We start from the raw sequence: 23010 nt of genomic DNA on the forward strand, positions 1-23010 counted from the left end.
TTGCGGCGGACAGATCGGACCCTTGACTGACATTTTTGACACTTTTGGGGGTACCAGTGACATTACTGCAGTAATCAGTGCTATACATATGCACTGTTACTGTAAAAATGACACTGGCAGGGAAGGGGTTAACTGTATTGGAGAGGGAGGGGTTAAGTGTGTCCTAGGGGCGTGTTTCTAACTGTGATGGGACATGGCTATTGGTGTAAAAACAGAGATCAACGGTCCTACATAGTAGAACCGTCTGATCTCCATTTTTACACAGGGGAGAATGACAGGCGGCTTGTTTACATTAGCTGCCTGCCTTCCTCCCTTCCCGGCAAACGATCGTGAGTGACTTAGGGAACGAGCCGGGGAGGGCGCACGCCTCAGCGAGCGCGCTTGTCCGCTATTGGCTCACAAGCTGGTGACAGGCTAGTGACGTACCGGTACGTCACTTTGCCTGGCCGGAGCTGACCGCCGCAGTATATGTACTTGCGGCGGTCGGCAAGTGGTTAAAAAAAATGGCTATTTGTACACTTTAAAGGATTATTAGTATTATTATTCAGCATTTATATCGCATTAACAGTTTGCGCAGCGCTCTACAATACAAAGGGAGAGAGTTCCAGAGGATGGGAGAGGCTCTGGTGAAGTCTGAGAGGAGGAGACAAAAGAGCTAGAGGTTAGGAGGGTGTTCCACTTCGCTTTTACTTCCTGTTGTGCCTCCATGGCATTAAGTGAAGTAAAATCTCACCCGTCGCACACACATTGCCCTCAATGGGACTTTATACAGTGGGGAAAATAATTATTTGATCCCCTGCAGATTTTGTAAGTTTGGCCACTTACAAAGAAATGAAGGATCTATACATTTTATCATAAGTGTATTTTAAATGATAGAGACAGAATATCAACCAAAAATCCAGAAAAAAAACAAATGATACAAATGTTATAGATTGAGTTGCAGTTCAGTGAGTAAAATAAGTATTTGATCCCCAAGCAAAATATGACTTAGTAGTTGATGGAGAAACCCTTGTTGGCAAGCACAGAGGTCAGACGTTTCTTGTAGTTGGCCCCCAGGTTTGCACACATCTCAGGAGGGATTTTGGTCCACTCTTCTTTACAGATCTTCTCTAAATCCTTAAGGTTTAATGGCTGTCTCTTGACAACTTGAAGTTTTAGATCCCTCCATAAATTTTCTATAGTATTAAGGTCTGGAGGCTGGCTAGGCCACTCCATGACCCTAATGTGCTTCTTCTTCAGCCACTCCTTTGTTGCCTTGGCGGTATGTTTTTGGTCATTTTCATGCTAGAAGACCCATCCACGACCCATCTTCAGTGTTCTGGCTGGGGGAAAAAGGTTTTCATCAAAGATTTTACAATACATGGCCCCGTCCATTGGCCCCTCAATGAGTCAAAGTCGGCCTGTATCTTTATCAGAGAGACAGCCCCAAAGCACAATGTTTCCACCTCCGTTCTTGACTGTAGGGATGGTGTTCTTAGGGTCATGGTCAGCATTTTTTGTCCTCCAAATATGGCGAGTCGAGTTAATGCCAAAGAACACTAAAGATGGGTCATGGATGGGTCTTCCAGCATGACAAATGACCCAGCATGACAATGATCCACTGTTTGTCCAAAGGTGTGGGTTATAGAGTCTATATCCAAAGATTTGTCTGAAGCAGAAAGTTTCTTTAGATTGTGCTAGTGTGAGACGTTTTGAATACATACAGTATCTTACAAAAGTGAGTACACCCCTGACATTTTTGTAAATATTTGATTCTTTCTTTTCATGTGACAACACTGAAGAAATGACACTTTGCTACAATGTAAAGTAGTGAGTGTACAGCTTGTATAACAGTGTAAATTTGCTGTCCCCTCAAAATAACTCAACACACAGCCATTAATGTCTAAACCGCTGGCAACAAAAGTGAGTACACCCCTAAGTGACAATGTCCAATATATATATCGGTCGATCATTAGTTCTAAGTCATTTTCTAGCAAAAAATACTGATTTTAACTTGTAAACAACAAGTGTCAGAAATAGGCCTGGTCCTTAAGTGGTTAATAGGCAGAGTACATTGACCCGGAACAACCAATCAGATCTGAGCTTCCGCTGATCTTTTATCTTAATAAACAAACCATCTGATACATATTCAGATTAATGTGGAAACATAGAACTGAAAAGAGACTGTAAGCCCATCGTTTCCTGGCATCGGCATTGAGATTCCATTGATGAGCCCCATTGCCATCCGCCCGTGCTCTCCCTTTGATTGGCAGGACCTCACTTACCACCTGTTTAACATATCCGTAATGGCGAATTGACCGAGGTTTTCTCGCTACCCGTCAAATAAACCAGCAGATGCTTTTTTTTTAATATTCTGCCCGTTTAATTTGGAGATGCGCACGTTCAGCTAAATGAACAATTTCATTATACAGTACAGCATGTTCATTCCTCTGCCGGGAAGGGGGAGGCGGCGGCAGTGGCGGCGCTGACCATGGAACACGAGTCTAATCGGTATTCAGGTGTAAACATCAATGAGATAGGATCACAAACGCTGACAGTATCTCCTGGCGCTGCAGAGTATGCTTAACCTGCGGCTGACCCTCACCCTACACCGGCCACCATATCTGAAAATCCCATCTCATCTCTGTCGCTCGATTGCTTGCACAAGTATAAAAATGCGCACAGGGCCTCCAACGTTCGCTGTCACAGGCGAGCTTAACTCCAAGAATCCCGGAGCGGAGGGCATATGGCTGCATGTATCCAGGGAATGCTGTCCACTCCGCGTACATAATCGGATCCGTGTTATTAACGTGGACCTGCCACTAACTTTACAAGTCTGCACGAATAAATTCCTGACATGTCACAATCTGCTGGATCGTTTTTTTTTTTTTAATTTCCACATTTTATCGTTTAAAAAAAAAGTCCTTAACCACATTAAGACCACCCACTGCAGATTTACTGCGGGAGGTAGCCTACGTGGGTCGCGTGCGTGGTGCTGGGGGCGATGCCGATCCACGGGACCAGCGGCAGCGATTGCCGCCGGGCACCCGCGATCACTCCCCGCTGAGAGAATGGTCTGCTGTTGTAAACACAGCTGACCCTTCTTCTCTCGGAAGTGATCACAGAGCTCCTGTGATCCTTCTATATAGGATCACAGGTCTCTATGGTCATTTCAAAAGCTCGCCCCCCCCCCCCCAAAAAATAAAAATAAAAAACCGCACAGGTGATCAAATACAACCAAAAGAAAGCTCTATCTGTGGGAAATAAAGGACATCAATTGTATTTGGGTACAACGTCGCACGACCGCGCAATTGTCAGTTAAAGCAACGCAGTGCCGAATCACAAAAAATGGCCTGGTCATTAACAGCTTCCGGAACGCCAGCCACATATTTACATTGGTTGCGCGCTTGCTGCGGCAGCGGGGATGCCGATGCATGTGGCCAGCGGCTGTGATTGCTGCCGGGCACCCGCGATCGTTCCCCGCTGAGAGAGAAGGACAGTCAGCTGTTGTAAACACAGCCGGCCGTTCTTCTCTCTGAAATGATCACAGAGCGCCTGTGATCCTTCTATATAGGATCACAGGTCTCTGTGATAATTTCACAAGCTACGCCCCCCACAGTTAGTAAACACTCCCCTAGGCTCATATGTAAACCCTTTGATCACCCCTAGGTTAACCCCTTCTCTGCCAATGTTATTACAGTAACAGTGCATATTTTTAGCACTGATTACTGCAGTAATGTCACTGGTCCCCCCAAAAGTGTCAAAAATGTCAGTTAGGGGTCCGATCTGTCCGCCGCAATGTCGCAGTCCCGCTAAAAATCGCTGATTACTAGTAAAAAAATAAATACATAATTAAAAATTAAATAATTATTTTCCCTAGTTTGTAGACGCAATAACCTTTGCACAAACCAATCAATATACTCTAATTGGGATTTTTTTTTTACCAAAAATATGTGGCAGAATACAAATGAATATAAATAAAAATTTATTTGGGGAATGTTATATAGCAGAATGTGAAAAGTATTTATTTATATTTTTCTTAGAATTGTCGCTCTTTTTTTGTTTATAGCGCAAAAAATAAAAATTGCAGAGGTGATCAAATACCACCAAAAGAAAGCTCTAATTGTGGGAAAATAGGACATCGATTTTATTTGGGTACAGCGTCGCACGACCGCGCAATCGTCAGTTAAAGTAACGCAGTGCCGAATCGCAAAAAATGGCCTGGTAATTAAGGGGGGTAAAGCATTCCGGTCCAGAAGACCCCCAGGCCCCATTAGGAAAAAACTAAAAAAGTCACCAGCTACAAATACTGAAGCTGCTGACTTTTAATATTAGCACAATTACCTGTCCAGGAATCCAGTGATGTCTTCTCCCCAGCTGACTTTTCCATGCTCTTAGTGAATGGCCCAGCAGCGGGGTAAGGAGGGGGCCGAACCTCCCCAATAGATGCCCTCCCAGAACTGAACAATCGGCTATAGTGCGGCCGCCTGAAAGATGCCACCAAAGGCTAATGCCTGGTCTGCCTTGTGGTAGATACGTCTCTGTGAGGGCCACTTGTAATCTCTGTCAGAGGTGGTGTCAGGGGTGTCGAGGCAAAGCCTGGCGTGTACCGGAATGTCTCACCGGATGAAGAGCCTGGAACTATGTGCGATCCCAGGACAGGGATGCTGACAGGATATCTTAGCAGGAAACAGGTTCACCAGAGGCGCAGAGTCTAAGTGCTAGCCGGTATTCACCAGGTCCCCTGATGGTGGGGATGGATTTGGCTGCGTGCTAACACCAGGTCGCGGTCCTCCGGATTCCCCAGCCAGGCCAAGAGCAGGTCCAGGTCCAATAGCCGGTAGCGGATAAGCAGATCAGGATGAGGCAGAAGAGTAGTCAAGACAAGCCGGCGTCAGGGCGGGCAGCAGGTAATCAAGGTCGAAGGCAAGCCGGGTCAGATGATCAGGAACAGCAGGTAATTTCAGGTACAGGAGAGCTGAAGATCACACAGAAAAGATTCAGTGTGACCACTGCCCTTAAATAGGATGCTTGGCGCCAATTATGATAGGTAGCCTCAAACTATCTCACGGTAGCCTCAAACTGTTCCACGGTAGCCTCGAACTGTTCCAAGGTAGCCTCGAACTATTCAAGTCACCTCTGCGTACGTGCATGCGCATAGGCGTTCGCCGGGTTTGCGGCGCCAGTGCGCCTGCGCATAATAGTGAATCCCTGACAGGTGGATGTGAAAAGGTGACAAGTCAGGAGTGTAACTGGGAGACCGTTGTCACTCCATAACAGGAAGGACCTTCATGACACAATCACAAGTCTTTTTTTTTTTTTTTTTAATAAAATCTGCAGATTGAAAAAAAAAGAGCAATAACCAGGTCACAGCTTGTATGAGTTTATTGATTTATTCATCTTCCAGCAAGTGTGCCTTCCACATCGGCAAATGGCATGCCTCATAAATTGGGCAATATATGCATATAAATACATGTAGGAAGCCTCCTCACCTAGGAAAACGCAGACAGAAAAATTGCACTCAGAACACACATTGAATACAGAAGAAATTTTTGTGCAGATGAACCTTTCCAGCGTCCTCCATATTGTCTCACTTTAGCGTCCCTGACACGCACAAAATGAGCGCGGCCTCAGAACATGGGAGTCTCTGACTGTAGGATAAAGCAGATTTATTCCCTGGTTGATACTGATAGAAGCAAGGACCGTCTGCCCAGAAAAAGAAGAGATAAGCAGCCGCCTTTGCAGGTGCTTGAAGACAGGTTTGTCTTGTTGGTTGCTGCTTTTTGTGGAGTGTCCCTTTAAATCCTAAATAAGAGATCAGCGTTCTCCGCGATTAGCGATTTGCGGGTAATGAAAAGCCCGCAGTGTTTATCTGATAATCCAGGTACAAACGGTTTGTGTTGCAGTTTTGGGATGAAAGCGAATATCTCCCAGTTGTGCCACCGTCTGTCGGCTCTTCTGAAACTTCACACGCCGAGCGGCGTCCGGATTTTCTGAATTGATTACCATCGACTCGCATGGGCCTTTGTGTCTCCCTTCCATTCATTCCCGGTCCAAATGGACCGATTGATCTGCTGTGAAAGCAGGTATGTGCAGTGCTAAAACCCAACGGCGGCATTTCTTTCTGAAACAGAGGCGGGATTGTTTCCTCAAGAGCGGGATAAATGTCACCAGCAGATGTTCACAATCTCAGGTTGTGTCCATGTGAGTATCAGGACTCTGTGTGCCGGAATCCCATTCACAGCTGGGGGACCCCAATCTATGTAAATACATTTTACAGCGGGTACAGTTTTATTTTATACAATTCATGTCCACAGTCTCTGACCATTTCCTGTAGCTCATCTGCAGTCTTTGACTATCTCCTGTAGTATGTCTGCAGTCTCTGACCTTCTCCTGTAGTATGTCTTCAGTCTCTGACCTTCTCCTGTAGTATGTCTGCAGTCTCTGACCTTCTCCTGTAGTATGTCTGCAGTCTCTGACCATCTCCTGTAATAAGTACGCAGTCTCTGACCATCTCCTGTAGTATGGCTGCAGTGTCTGACCATCTCCTGTAGTATGGCTGCAGTCTCTGACCATCTCCTGTAGTATGTCTGCAATCTCTGACCGTCTCATCGAGTATCTCTGAAATCTCTGATCGTCTCCTATAGTATGTCTGCAATCTCTGAACATCTCCTGTAGCTAATTTGCAGTCTCTGACCATTTCCTGTAGTATGTCTGCAGTCTTTGACCCTCTCATCTAGTATCTCTGCAATCTCTGAACGTCTCCTGTACTATGTCTGCAGTCTCTGACCATCTCCTGTAGTATTTCTGCAATCTCTGACCATCTCCAGTAATATGTCTGCAATCTCTGACCATCTCCTGTAGTATCTCTGCAGTCTCTGACAGTCTCCTGTAGTATGTCTGCAGTCTGACTATCTCCTGTAGTATGTCTGCAATCTCTGACCGTCTCATCTAGTATCTCTGCAATCTCTGATCGTCTCCTGTAGCTAATTTGCAGTCTCTGACCATCTCCAGTAATATGTCTGCAGTCTCTGGCCATCTCCTGTAGTACCTCTGCAATCTCTGACCCTCTCCAGTAATATTTCTGCAGTCTCTGACCATCTCCTGTAGTATCTCTGCAATCTCTCACCATCTCCAGTAATATGTCTGCAGTCTCTGACCATCTCCTGTAGTATGTCTGGAATCTCTGACCATCTTCTGTATTATGTCTTCAGTCTCTGACCATCTCCTGTAGTATGTCTGCAGTCTCTGACCATCTCCTGTAGTATGTCTGCAGTCTCTGACCATCTCCTGTAGTATGTCTGCAATCTCTGACCGTCTCCTGTAGTATGTCTGCAATCTCTGACAGTCTAATTGAGTACCTCTGCAATCTCTGATCGTCTCCTGTAGTATGTCTGCAGTCTCTGAACATCTCATGTAGCTAATTTGCAGTCTCTGACCATCTCCAGTAATATGTCTGCAGTCTCTGACCATCTCCTGTAGTATTTCTGCAATCTCTGACCATCTCCAGTAATATGTCTGCAATCTCTGACCATCTCCTGTAGTATGTCTGCAGTCTCTGACCATCTCCTGTAGTATTTCTGCAATCTCTGACCATCTCCAGTAATATGTCTGCAATCTCTGACCATCTCCTGTAGTATGTCTGCAGTCTGTGACCATCTCCTGTAGTATGTCTGCAGTCTCTGACCATCTCCTGTAGTATTTCTGCAATCTCTGACCATCTCCAGTAATATGTCTGCAATCTCTGACCGTCTCATCTAGTATCTCTGCAATCTCTGATCGTCTCCTGTAGTATGTCTGCAATCTCTGAACATCTCCTGTAGCTAATTTGCAGTCTCTGACCATCTCTAGTAGTATTTCTGCAGTCTCTGACCGTCTCCTGTACTATGTCTCCAGTCTCTTACCGTCTCCTGTAGTATGTCTGCAGTCTCTGACCATCTCTAGTAGTATTTCTGCAGTCTCTGACCGTCTCCTGTACTATGTCTGCAGTCTCTGACCATCTCCTGTAGTATGTCTGCAGTCTCTGACCATCTCCGGTAGTAGGTGTGCAGTCTCTGACAACTCTTGTAGCATTTCTGCAGTGTCTAACAGTGATCTGTATCATTACATAAATGTAATATTATGTCCACATATAACATTAATATTCCCCTTAGGTGATGTCAGGTGGATGTTAACCCACTTTAACTAATTTATATAATCCTCTGTGTACCCGGATGACAAGTGCTCCTGTCTCTGTGTTTTATTTAAAAAAAGAAAAATGCCCTGTGCTGTATAACATGCTTTAGGGGAACAGGATCTTTTTTTTTTTTTTTTTTTTCTTTTTTGGGGGTAACAAACGTTTTAAGGGGTTCCTATTAGTGATCGACCGATATCGTTTTTTTGTTGCCGATACCAATATTTTAGCCACTGCATATCTGTATCGGCCGATATGCGCCAATATTTTCGTACATTTAAAAAACTTTTTTTTTTTTTTCTTGACAGGTACTCTTGTGGAGGGATCCAAACCCCTCACAGAAATGCACTTAAAAGCATTCTAAACCCTGAAAAACCAGGGGCCCCTCTCAGGGCAAACCTTGGTAAGCCAGGGGTCCCTCTCAGGATAAACCCTGGAAAAGCAGGGGCCCATCTCAGGGCAAACCTTGGTGAGCCAGGGGTTCCTCTCAGGATAAACCCTGGAAAAGCAGGGGCCCCTCTCAGGGCAAACCTTGGTAAGCCAGGGGTCCCTCTCAGGGCAAACTCTGGCAAACCAAGGGCCCCTTCCAGGGCAAACCTTGGTAAGCCAAGGCTCCTCTCAGGACAGACCCTGAAAAACCAGGGGCCCCTCTCAGGACAAACCTTTTTTAAGCCAAGGGCCCCTCTTAGGACAAATCTTAGTAAGCCAGGGACCCCTCTCAGGGCAAACCTTTTTTAAGCCAATGGCCCCTCTTGGGACAAATCTTGGTAAGCCAGGGGCCCCTCTCAGGACAAACCTTTAAGCCAAGGGCCCCTCATAGGACAAACCCTGGCAAACCAGAGGCCCCTTCCAGGGCAAACCTTGGTAAGCCAAGGCTCCTCTCAGGACAAACCTTGATAACCCGAGGCCCCTCTCAGGACAAACCCTGGCAAACCAGGGGCCCCGCTCAGGGCAAACCTTGGTAAGCCAAGGCTCCTCTCAGGACAAACCTTGATAACCCGAGGCCCCTCTCGGGACAAACCTTGGCAAACCAGGGGCCCCGCTCAGGGCAAACCTTGGCAAGCCAAGGCTCCTCTCAGGACAAACCTTGATAACCCGAGGCCCCTCTTAGGACAAACCTTGGCAAACCAGGGGCCCCGCTCAGGGCAAACCTTGGTAAGCCAAGGCTCCTCTCAGGACAAACCTTGATAACCCGAGGCCCCTCTCAGGACAAACCCTGGCAAACCAGGGGCCCCACTCAGGGCAAACCTTGGTAAGCCAGGGGCCCCTCTCAGGACAAACCTTTAAGCCAAGGGCCCCCTCTTAGGACAAACCCTGGCAAACCTTGGACAGTCCTTGAAAACCTGTGGGACATTTTCCAGCATTACTTTTTGTTGGCATTCTCCTTTAACGCCATGTGAGTGTTTTGGCTAATGGAGCCATCGGGGTCACTTGATGTCAGTGACACCTGCTGCTGTCCTGAAAGGACCGGTCATCAATCTGATTGCGATTGCCGATTCCACAAGTGTCTCCCTTGAATGGTGTTATAAATGGCTTCAATTAGTCTGATGAGGAAGACTCCACTGGTGGGAGTTCTCTGCGGTGATTTCTCTGTCCGGTAAGGCTGCCGTTCCTCAGGGGCCCATTACAGGGACAAAGCTGGTGATTTCACCATTTCGCCGGTGGTCACTCTCAAGCGTGAGGAGGTTAAACACAACAGCTGGGGAATGGCGCCATAAATCACCTCCCTAATGGACACATTAGTAAGTCATTTCCAGTGACGCACTGTGCTGACTCCATCTACAGCATGCATGTCAGTCATTTTATTATTATTTTTTTTAACATATATATATATATGTATATAAAAAAGACAGATTTGTAGTGGTTTTCACAGTATATACAGCGGGTAAAATAAGTATTGAACACGCCACCATTTTTCTAGGTAAATATATTTCTAAAGGCGCTATTGGCATGAAATTGTCATCACATGTCGGTAACAACCCATGCAATCCATACATACAAAGACACCAAAACAACTAAGTTCAGAAATGAAGTTCTGTGTAATAAAATGGAATGACGCAGGGAAAGTATTGAACGCGCTAACTGAAATTTATGTAACTTGCCGACCGCCCGCCGCAGTTTTACTGTGGCAACCTGGCTTGGCTGCGTGAAACAGCGTAGCCCTACCTCGGTCGCGTGTGTGGGGTTGGGGGGGGGGAGTGCGCGCCCCGCCGCCGGCACGCTCCCACCTCCGCTAGAGGTCAGCCCGTTGCGCCCTCTTACAAAGTCACAATCTACAGTCTGATCACTGGGGGGGGGAGACCGAGGAAATGCTTTCTCCTCCTGCTACAAAATCACAATGTTGCAGTCTGATCACTGGGGGAGGGGGAGACCGAGGAAATGCTTTCTCCTCCTGCTACAAAATCACAATGTTGCAGTCTGATCACTGGGGGAGGGGGAGACTGAGGAAATGCTTTCTCCTCCTGCTACAAAGTCACAATGTTGCAGTCTGATCCAGTGGCAGCTGGAGCATGATAATTTGGGGGGAGGGCGGCAAAACCAACACCCCCCCGGCAAATCCACCAATATCCCCCGCACGGGACGGACGGCCAGCCAGACGGCAGTCAAATACCCCCCCCCCCCTGGGGCGGACGGACGGTTGCCCAGCCGGACAGCCAGCATCCTTACCTCCCCCCTCCCCGAGTGGCTGTGAGCCTCCTCTGGCCGTGCGTCTCCTCCCTCTTCATTGCCAGTAAAATCGCTTCTCTTTTCAGCCAATCAGGAAAGGGGACTCACGACCCGCTTCCTGATTGGCTGGGAGGAGAATCAGTGTGCTAATAATAAATATTTGTTCGCTATTGCCATACAACTTGGTGGGCTTAGGGCGCAGTCCTCTGCGCCCCAAGCCCACCCTTTTTTGAAGCCTATTACAGCCTCTGGCTCTAATCAGGTGCTTAAAAAGAAAAAAAAACATTGGAATCCATGCATTCGGCACCCTGCATGTAGATTAGGGGGCCGGATGCATGGATGGGGGGCGGGCGGCGCCCTGTGCCCCAATGGACGGGCCGCCACTGGTCTGATCACTGGGGGAGGGAAGACTGAGGAAATGCTTTCTCCTCCTGCTACAAAGTCACAATGTTGCAGTCTGATCACTGGGGGGAGGGGAGACTGAGGAAATGATTCCTCCTCCTCCTACAAAGTTACAATGTACAGTCTCATCAGGGGGGGATGAGAGACTGAGGAAATGCTTCCTCCTGCCTGCAGCAGACTGATGAAATCATCTCAGCCTAGGCACAGTCACTGAGTGGAGCTCAAGGGTGGGTTTTTAATGATAAAAGTTACAGAATGCTTTCCGTTTTTTGCTAGTGAATAGGAGGGAAGTAGGTGTGTAAGTGAGGTGTGTAAGGGAAGTGTGTAACAGAAGTGTGTAAGGGAAGTGTGTAACAGAAGTGTGTAAGGGAAGTGTGTAACAGAAGTGTGTAAGGGAAGTGTGTAACAGAAGTGTGTAAGGGAGGTGTGTAACAGAAGTGTGTAAGGGAGGTGTGTAACAAGTGTGTGAGGAAGGTGTGTAAGGGAAGTGTGTAAGGGAGGAGGTGTGTAAGGGAGGTGTGTCAGAGAAGTGTGTAAGGGAGGAGGTGTGTAAGGGAAGTGTAAGGAAAGTGTGTAAAGGAGGAGGTGTGTAAGGGAGGAGGTGTGTAAGGGAAGAGGTGTGTAAGGAAAGTGTGTATGAGGGAGGTGTGTAAGGGAGGAGGTGTGTATGGGAAGTGTGTAAGGAAAGTGTGTAAGGGAGGTGTGTAAGGGAGGAGGTGTGTATGGGAAGTGTGTAAGGGAGGTGTGTAAGGGAGGTACGTAAGGGAGGAGGTGTGTCAGGGAAGTGTGTCAGGGAAGTGTGTCAGGGAGGTGTGTAAGGGAGGTGTGTCAGGGAGGTGTGTCAGGGAGGTGTGTAAGGGAGGTGTGTCAGGGAAGTGTGTCAGGGAGGGGTGTAAGGGAAGTGTGTCAGGGAGGGGTGTAAGGGAAGTGTGTCAGGGAGGTGTGTAAGGGAGGTGTGTAAGGGAAGTGTGTCAGGGAGGGGTGTAAGGGAAGTGTGTCAGGGAGGTGTGTAAGGGAGGTGTGTAAGGGAGGTGTGTCAGGTAGGTGTGTAAGGGGGAGGTGTGTCAGGGAAGTGTGTAAGGGAAATGTGTTGGTCATTCTCTGTTTTCGGTAATGAAGGGTTCAGGGACCTGCAGCCAGCATTGGCGGTGGGAGCGCCATATCTGTACGGTTACTGCCTCACCTCTGGGTCCAGCTCTACCTGGAAGCCTAAAATGCTGTAATGTGTTTTTGTAGCTGGGCTCTGGGAGTGCCGGCGGCTCATATCGCGGCTTCCAGCGTTAGAGCGGGAGCGGCGGTGTAGATTTATGCCGCAGAGATGTGATGTTTACCCAGGCAGAGGTAATTAGTTGTAAGTGGAACGCAAAACCTTTTATTATTAAGCGATTCTCCTGTTGATATTATAGTTCTTCAGTTGTGGAATTTAAACATGCAGTAAAGTCCTGGCAGGGTATGTATGATCCATTAATAAATAGTTCACGCTTACAGGAACTAGACGCCTGCGCCTCTCTGGAGACCGCTGACTTTCCTTAAAGGGGAAGAGTGTAAGCTCCTCTGGTACAGAGACTGATGTGACTGTGGGGGAGGAGACATTAGAGTGTAAGCTCCTCTGGTACAGAGACTGATGTGACTGTGGGGGGACATTAGAGTGTTAGCTCTTCTGGTACAGAGACTGATGTGACTGTGGGGGGACATTAGAGTGTTAGCTCTTCTGGTACAGAGACTGATGTGAGTGGCTCAGTGTTCTCTGTACAGCACTGCGGTATATGTCAGAGATATATAAATGTAGAATAATAATAGTGTGTGCCTGTGGGGGAGGGGACATTAGAGTGTAAGCTCCTCTGGTGCAGAGACTGATGTGATTGGCTCAGTGATCTCTGTACAGCACTGCGGTATATGTCAGAGCTATATAAATGTATAATAATAATAGTGTGTGTCTGTGGGGGGGGGGGGGGCATTAGAGTGTAAGCTCCTCTGGTACAGTGACTGATGTGACTGGCTCAGTGATCTCTGTACAGCACTGAGGTATATGTCAGAGATATATAAATGTATAATAATAATAGTGTGTGATTGTGGAGGAGGGGACATTAGAGTGTAAGCTCCTCTGGTACAGAGACTGATGTGACTGTGGGGGAAGGGGACATTAAAAGAGTGTAAGCTCCTCTGGTACACAGAGTGCTGTGATTGGCTCAGTAATCTCTGTACAGCACTGCGGTATATGTCAGAGCTATATAAATGTATAATAATAATAATAGTGTGTGACTGTGGGGGGGGGGGGCATTAGAGTGTAAGCTCTTCTGGTACAGAGACTGATGTGACTGTAGGGGGGGACATTAGAGTGTAAGCTCTTCTGGTACAGAGACTGATGTGACTGTGGGGGGACATTAGAGTGTAAGCTCTTCTGGTACAGAGACTGTTGTGACTGTGGGGGGACATTAGAGTGTAAGCTCCTCTGGTACAGAGATTGATGTGATTGGCTCAGTGATCTCTGTACAGCACTGCGGTATATGTCAGAGCTATATAAATGTATAATAATAGTGTGTGACTGGGGGGGGGGGGGGGCATTAGAGTGTAAGCTCTTCTGGTACAGAGACTGATGTGACTGTAGGGGGGGGACATTAGAGTGTAAGCTCTTCTGGTACAGAGACTGATGTGACTGTGGGGGGACATTAGAGTGTAAGCTCTTCTGGTACAGAGACTGATGTGACTGTGGGGGGACATTAGAGTGTAAGCTCCTCTGGTACAGAGATTGATGTGATTGGCTCAGTGATCTCTGTACAGCACTGTGGTATATGTCAGAGTTATATAAATGGTTAACATTGAATATCTTCTTTCTTTGAATAATTTTTCCTCTCTGTGTCTGCTCTGATGCACATAATAACTTCCTCCTATCTGATTCATTTGTTGTGTTTGCTCCTCGGTGAATCACAGCACAGATAGATGTGAAGGATAATAAAGAGACGCAACCCACCTGACCCGCTGCCCCTCCAACTGCGTCACCTTGAACCCCTCACCATATGACCTTCAGCTGGACTGATACGTGTTCCTTTAAGTGGGAATACAGCTGGCGAGTAATGGAAGTGATTCCTGCAGATCAATTGTTTGTCATGAAATAGCTACTAAATGTGCGCTTTGTATGGGAGATCTATAATATCTCCCATGCAGAACTGAAGATACACCTGACATTCTATTTATAGAGATGGCAGTTTGTTATTTGTTATGCTGCTGTGTGACACCAATTTTTCTTTTGTATTCATTTTATTTTTAAGATCGCTGACAGGAAATCACTCGCAGGCAGGATAACATCTACCCCTCAGGATAGAAGCTTTGTCATATTTTTTTTTTTTTTTATCCTAAACAGTAATTTGAATGGCTTTTGTTCAGCTTCATTTACATTTTTATATGGTTTTAATCTCATGTTTTATATCTTATTTTTTTTTTTTTTTTCATTTTTCAGGTAAGTCTTAATTTTACATATAAACATTTAATATTAGGAGCAGCCGTGGCACTGGAGTCAAAGAAAATGATGACTTTCTAAACAGTTGCTGTATTCCTTCATACTCTTTCTCTCCAATTAATTTATTTAAATGCGGGGCATGCAGCCCAGCAGGTCAGGAAAAGGAGAGGACAAGCAAGCACCACCCCCCTACCTGAACCATACCAGGCCACATGCCCTCAACATAGGAGGGGGGCACTGCCCCCCTCCACCCCAAAGCACCTTGTCTCCATGTTGATGGGGACAAGGGCCTCTTCCCCACAACCCTGGGATGTGGTTGTGGGGGTCTGTGGGCAGGGGGCTTACCGGCAGGGGAGGACTGGGCCAGGGGGCAGGGGGGCAATTGCCCCCTGGGCCGCTCTGGTGCCCCATAAAAAGGCTGAACTGCTTCTGCCACAGACATGCCTAAAGGATTCCTGGTGAAGAGAAGTAAAAAGTCCCTGCCACTGACCTACGGAGTGCGGGTTGAAGACAAGAACAGAGCACAGGCCTCCCCCCCAGCATGGATGGTGTAAGCTGTGTCTGAGCAGAGGCCGGTTCCATGCCCCACTGGAGATTCTTCTCCCCCAGCCAGCCCTGACCGAGCTGTCCCAGCTCCCCCTAACCGCCCTCTGCTGGCCAGGTCGGGAAACCGGATTCAGCCGGTAAGTAGAGAGTATCTGGAGCAGGGCTTCAGCTTGGAATGGGGGTCAGGAGGATGACAGGAATAGGGAGAGTAGGGGGGTGGGGGTGAGTCGCTGCACCATGGGCCTCTGGTTTCTACTTGCCCCCTGGGCCTAAAGTTGCCAGTTTGCCCCTGCTTACCGGAATCTGCAAGCCCCCCTTAACAAGTGGGCTCCCCCATGTGAATGACTATGGGGTACATAGTACCCCTACCCATTCACCAAAAAAGTGAATAAAGACAGTACAAGAGTTTTTGACAAGTCCTTTATTAACCAGTTTCAGACCACCAACCGCATATATACTGCGGCAGGGCGGCCCTCCTGTGCGAACCGACGTAGGGTTACGTCGGTCGCGCGGGGTCAGCTAGGGGGCGCGCTCCCGCCCCCACTCGGCAGCGGGGACTCTAATGCACGGGGCAGGCGGCACTGACTGCCGACTGACACCCGCAATCGCTCCCCGCTGAAAGAGAAGAACGGTCAGCTGTTGTAAACACATCCGACCGTTCTTCTCTCTGGAATGATCACAGAGCGCCTGTGACCCTTCTATATAGGAACACATGTCTCTATGGTCATTCCATAAGCCCCGCCCCCTTACAGTCAGAATCACTCCCCTAGGTACACATTTAACCCATTGATCGCCCAGTGTTAACCCCCTCCGTGCCAGTGTCATTATTACAGTAACAGTGCACATTTTTAGCACTGATTACTGTAGTAATGTCACTGGTCCTCCCAAAAGTGTCAAAAATGTCAGTTAGGGGTCCAATCTGTCCGCCGCAATGTTGCAGTCCTGCAAAAAAAAAAAAAAAAATGCAGATCTCCACCAGTACTAGTAAAAAAAAAAAAAAAAAACAAACAATAAAAATAGTAACAATAAAATAGTTAGTAGTTTGTAGATGTGATAATTTTTGCGCAAACCAATCAAAATACGCTTATTGCGATTTTTTTTACCAAAAAAATGTAGCAGAATACAAATTAGCCTAAAATTATGAAAAAAATTGATTTTTAAATTGTTTTTTATTGGGAATGTTATATAGCAGAATGTGAAAAATATTTTTTTTCCAGAATTGTCGCTCTTTTTTTATTTATAGCACAAAAAATTAAAAATTGCAGAGGTGATCAAATACCACCAAAAGAAAGCTCTATTTGTGGGAAAAAAAAAGAACACCAATTTTATTTGGGTACAGCGTTGCACGACTGCGCAATTGTCCGTTAAAATAACGCAGTGCCGAATCGCAAAAAAATGGCCTGGTCATTAAGGGGCTAAAACCTTCCGGTCCAGAAGTGGTTAATAGAGCTGTGAAGGGAACCCTTATCACTGTGGCGGTGTCAGGGTAGGAAGAAGCATCGAGTACATTAGTTGCAGGGAGTTCAGGCAGTCCCTGACATGTGCGCTAATTTCACATATTGACCTGCTGTCTAATGGAGATATCGGTCTCTGCGATTGCTGATAATCTTTTTCTTTATGAAAGCCATTAATAAAACTCATTAGCGTCCTCACCGACTGCACAGCCAGGGCTGCGATTAACTCCCTTATTCCCATCCTGGCGATGTCGGTTTATTGTGCCCGGGGGTCCTTTATTAAAACTGGTCATAAATATAGGATAGCTGATAGGCGTCACACTTCTCTCTCCTACGCAGCTAGGTCACAGCTTTGTAGGGCAGAAGGTAACAGAGAAATTGCATTCAATCCTTAACTACTTGACCTCTGGAAGATTTACCCCCCTTCTTGACCAGGCCATTTTTTGCGATTCGGCACTGTGTTGCTTTAACGGACAGTTGCACGGTGGTGCGACGCTGTTCCCAAATAAAATTGATGTCCTTTTTTCCCCACAAATAGAGCTTTCTTTTGGTGGTATTTGATCACCTCTGCGTGTAGCACCCTCCTAGGCAGTAGCTAGAGAGGGAGTATAGTTTTTGGCTCTGTCTGCCTATCAGAGGAGCAGCAGGGAAATCTACATTGCTTTCTGCCTACCAGAGAGCAGGATCTGTGAGTTAAGTCTGCTCAGTGTGTGATTCATTGGGTCTAGATAGTGTTTCACACTGGCCAATAGGGAGGCATGTTGGACAGTGGGAGGAAACCTGACCAATGAGTGCACAGGCTTTGATACAGTCCCAGTGATTGGCAGAGACCGGCTGTCTTGGTGCATTTTGGGATACTGTATAAAAGCCAGGAGCACATGTGCTGCGGGGTCTTGGCTGGTGAGCAGAGTCCTGGAGGGAGGGTGGCGGCTGCCTCATCCTCTGTAGTGGTGGCACGTGGTTGCAGGCGGTCAGCCTGGGGATCAAAGGAACAGAACTGAACCCAGAGGTCCAGGAGAACTGTCTAGAGGGGAAGAGACACTGGAGACCCTTGAAAAACAGTATCGTGAGTACAGGGATCGTGTCTATGGGCCTGACCTGAGGGGGGCCACCCCGGAGTAGGATTGTCAGAGGATGGGTGTCATTGTGTCAAGTGAAAGAGGATACTAGGAAAGTATCCTGAAGAGAATTAGTTGAAGGTGGGCAAGGTGAAGTCAGCAGCCTGGCTGCATCATCAGACAGGAGTCCTCATATCTTGTAAATAGTGAATCTGGAGTATCCCACTCTTCCCTTCTCCCATCCCGATTTAAAATAAAACACCAAAAACAACTACAAACCCCTGGACTGATCATTGACTTGTGAAATTGTGAATACCAGAGTTGCTGACGGTAACCCAGGGGGACCCAAATGTGTGTTATCCAGCAGTCCTCAAGGGGGCAGTGCTACATGTTTTTTTTTTTTTGTTTTTTTTATTTCTTGCGCTATAAACAAAAAAATACTGATGATTTTGACATTTTTTTTTACTTTCTGCTATAAAACACATCCAATACAAAAATGTAAACAATAACAAATTTTCAGAAATTTAGGCCAATACCCAGATAGCAAGCAATTGTGCTACAAGTTTGAAAATGACTTACTAAGCTATTGCTAGACTTGCCAGGCTTCACAAGTTTGTTGCACAATTTCAGCAAGTCCGCATTGCATGACTCCAGATCATTTTTCTTTGCAAACGTTCTGCAAGTCTGCTGCAAGTTCTGGTTCAGTTATGTTGTGCGATAGTCCTCCCACCACAGGGGTCACTGTGGCTGAATTTTCATGCTGTAGACTTGCAGAGCTCTTGCTTAAGACTTGCCAAGAAAATCTGCTACAAATTGGAAAAGTATCAACTAGAACTTGTGCAGCAAGTTAATAGATTTAAGCTGGATACACGCTATCCAACTTTTGTGGTTAGATTTCCTTCAGATTTACCTTTTCTATGTAGTGCAACGGCCTGCCAGATTGCATACAAATTGAAAGTGTTTAGGTTTGACCTCATATTATATGGTTTTGATAAGTCTAAAGGAAAAAGTCTTCAGAAAATCTTATAGTGTGTATGGCCCATTACAATGATGAGCTAGTTTGGGGAGGAGGAACTTGACTGGCCTGCACAGAGTCCTGACCTCAGCCCGATAGAACACCTTTGGGATGAATAAGAGCAAAGACTGCGTGCCAGGCCTTCTTGTCCATCATCAGTGCCTGACCTCCCAAATGTGCTTCTGGAAGAATGGTCAAACATTCCCATAGACACACTCCTAAACCTTGTGGACAGCCTTCCCAGAAGAGTTGAAGCGGTTATAGCTGCAAAGGGTGGACCAACTCAATATTGAACGCTACGGACTAAGACTGGGATGCCATTAAACTTCGTGTACGTGTAAAGGCAGGCGTCCCAATACTTTTGGTAAAATAGTGTGTGTATAAACTATGTTTAACTAATAAATACATTATCATTTCATTTAGATTGTATCCTGTATAAAATGGTTTTTCATTGGCTCCTGAGAAAGTGGACCATGTCCAGGAAACACATAGAGCCTCTATGATTACCAGATATGGACAAAATAAAATAAATGGATACAATTGCACTATGAAAATGCTTTTATGTAATTTTTTCTACTTTAATACGAAATGAATAAACATTCATATAGAATGTTGTGCCTCATAATGAGGACCCCTGAATGTTAGAATAATCCGAACAGAGAACCCTTTGATGTCAGAGATTGTAATATACATAATTAATAATAATAGATGTAATAGAATTGAATTAGCGGATGTATCTGTATGAAATCACATTGGTTACAATGATACTTGTTCTCTATGCTTCTGAATACATGGAAGTAGATGGTGTCACTGTTTACCATGGGTGTCCAACCTTTTGGCTTCTCTGGGCCACATTGAGTGAAGATAAATTTTCTCGGGCCGCATATAAGTAATAGAATGCTGCCGCGCTCTTCCTGCGCCGCCACGCCCCCCCCCCCCCGCACTAATTTAACACAACTAGAGGATGATCAAATTAAATTAAATTAGTATACAGAGGTTTACTGCTTCTGAGAGATAATAAAGGAACACTCTAAACCACCATGATCACTTCAGTGATTCGAAGTGGTCATGGTGGTAGGAGTCAGAAAAACTGGACAATGCTCCCCTTCCCTCTGAGGCAGCCTCTGCCTACCGTTAGTTGGAAACTGCTGTGGCCGTGTCCCCGACCTGACTTCTTTCCTCCCCCAGCAAAAAAAAAAATTGCCAGGGGGCAGTGGGCCGCATTGCCTGGGGTTCCGGGCCGCATGCGGCCCTCGGGCCGCAGGTTGGACATGCCTGCTGTATACAGTCAGGTACATAAATATTGGGACATGGACACAATTCTAATCTTTTTGGCTCTATACGCCCCCACAATGGATTTGAAATGAAACAAACAAGATGTGCTTTAACTGCAGACTTTCAGCTTTAATTTGAGGGTATTTACATCCAAATCAGGAGAAAGGTGTAGGAATTACAACATTTTGTATATGTGACTCCTACTTTTTAAGGGACCAAAAGTAATGGGACAATTGGCTGCTCAGCTGTTCCATGGCCAGGTGTGTGTTATTCCCTCATTATCCCATTTACAAGGAGCAGATAAAAGGTCCAGAGTTCATTTCAAGTGTGCTATTTGCATTTGGAATCTGTTGCTGTCAACTCTCAATATGCGATCCAAAGAGCTGTCACTATCAGTGAAGCAAGCCATCATTAGGCTGAAAAAACAAAACAAACCCATCAGAGAGATAGCAAAAACATTAGGTGTGGCCAAATCAACTGTTTAGAACATCCTTAAAAAGAAAGAATGCACCGGTGAGCTCAGCAACACCAAAAGACCCCTAAGACTACGGAAAACAACCGTGGTGGATGACCGAAGAATTCTTCCCCTGGTGAAGAAAACACCCTTCACAACAGTTGGCCAGATCAAGAACACTCTCCAGGAGGTAGGTGTATGTGTGTCAGATCAAGAACACTCTCCAGGAGGTAGGTGTATGTGTGTCAGATCAGGAACACTCTCCAGGAGGTAGGTGTATGTGTGTCAAAGTCAACAATCAAGAGAAGACTTCACCAGAGTGAATACAGAGGGTTCACCACAAGATGTAAACCATTGGTGAGCCTCAAAAACAGGGAGGCCAGATTAGAGTTTGTCAAACAACGTCTAAAAAAGCCTACAGAGTTCTGGAACAACATCCTATGGACAGATGAGACCAAGATCAACTTGTACCAGAGTGATGGGAAGAGAAGAGTCTGGAGAAGGAAAGGAACTGCTCATGATCCAAAGCATACCACCTCATCAGTGAAGCATGGTGGTGGTAGTGTCATGGCGTGGGCATGTATGGCTGCCAATGGAACTGGTTCTCTTGTATTTATTGATGATGTGACTGCTGACAAAAGCAGCAGGATGAATTCTGAAGTGTTTCGGGCAATATTATCGGCTCATATTCAGCCAAATGCTTCAGAACTCATTGGACGGCGCTTCACAGTGTAGATGGACAATGACCCGAAGCATACTGCGAAAGCAACCAAAGAGTTTTTTAAGGGAAAGAAGTGGAATGTTATGCAATGGCCAAGTCAATCACCTGACCTGAATGCAATTGAGCATGCATTTCACTTGCTGAAGACAAAACTGAAGGGAAAATGCCCCAAGAACAAGCAGGAACTGAAGACAGTTGCAGTAGAGGCCTGGCAGAGCATCACCGGGGATGAAACCCAGCGTCTGGTGATGTCTATGCGTTCCAGACTTCAGGCTGTAATTGACTGCAAAGGATTTGCAACCAAGTATTAAAAAGTGAAAGTTTGATTTATGATTGTTAATCTGTCCCATTACTTTTGGTCCCTTAAAAAGTGAGAGGCACATATACAAACTGTTGTAATTCCTACACCTTTCACCTGATTTGGAAGTAAATACCCTCAAATTAAAGCTGAAAGTCTGCAGTTAAAGCACATCTTGTTTGTTTCATTTCAAATCCATTGTGGTGGTGTATAGAGCCAAAAAGATTAGAATTAGTCCCAATATTTATGGACCTGACTGTATATACTATATGGATACAGTTAATACAAAACAAATTATTAATAACATTAAAAAATAACTATTAATCACCATTAGTAAACAAAATTAATTTATTTTTTAATAATAATTTTATATTCTAGATCATAAGTGACCAACCTTTTGGCTCCTTTTGGCCACATTGAGTGTAGAGAAATTTTCTCGGGCCGCATATAAAATATATACTATAGTTAAGGTATATAAGTATTAAAACCGCGCCCTTCCAGCAACCCCCCCGCACTAATTTACCACATTTACCATTTACCAAGGATGATCACATGCTGGGACATATCCAGTTATGTGCTGTGGGATAGTTGCACCCCTAGGACATGTGACTTAGGCAGCCAGAAAATGTAATTTCCTTATTCATACATGTATGAATAAGGATATGACATATTATGACAGAACACAACTAGTTATTAAAAAACTCATTGCAACAATTTAAACACGCTAATGCACATACCTTTTCTACATATTTTGCAGACTGCTGGTGGGTACTGCTGGTGCGGGTACTGCTGGTCATGCGAGTACTGCTGATCATGATGTCGGTTACTGCTGGAGGAAGGAGCGGCTGCAGTAGAGAGCAGAGCCGCTGCTTCCTGAATGGCTCCTGTCACAAGTGGAGGAGGGGTGCATCTCATATCACTCCGCCTGTGACAGAGCCGGAACTATACAGGAAGCAGCAGCTCTGTCACTGACTGCAGACATCCTAAGTCTCCCGCAGCAGCCGGGAGATCGCAAGGCACTTGCAGCCTAGTGTGTGCCCATCCAATGAAGCCTAAACAGTGCTCATCCAATGCAGCTTCACCAGTGTGTGCCCATTCAATGCAGCCTGATCAATGCCCATCCAATGTAGCCTCACCAGTGCATGTCCATCCAATGCAGCCTGATCAGTGCCCATCCAATGCAGCCTCACCAGTGCCCATCCAATGCAGCCTCATCAGTGCCCATCCAATGCAGCCTCACCAGTGCAAGCCTATCCAATGCAGCTTCACCAGTGCATGCCCATGCAATGCAGTCTGATCAGTGCCCATCCAATGCAGCCTCACAAGTGCATGCCCATCCAATGCAGCCTGATCAGTGCCCATCCAATGCATCCTCACCAGTGCATGCTCATCCAATGCAGCCTGATCAGTGTCCATCCAATTTAGCCTCACCAGTGCATGCCCATCCAATGCAGCCTCACCAGTGCATGCCCATCCAATGCAGTCTACAATGAAGAGAGAGGAATCCGCTG

Source organism: Pelophylax lessonae (assembly GCF_965119305.1).
Source record: "Pelophylax lessonae genome assembly, chromosome: 8".
Taxonomy (NCBI): domain Eukaryota; kingdom Metazoa; phylum Chordata; class Amphibia; order Anura; family Ranidae; genus Pelophylax; species Pelophylax lessonae.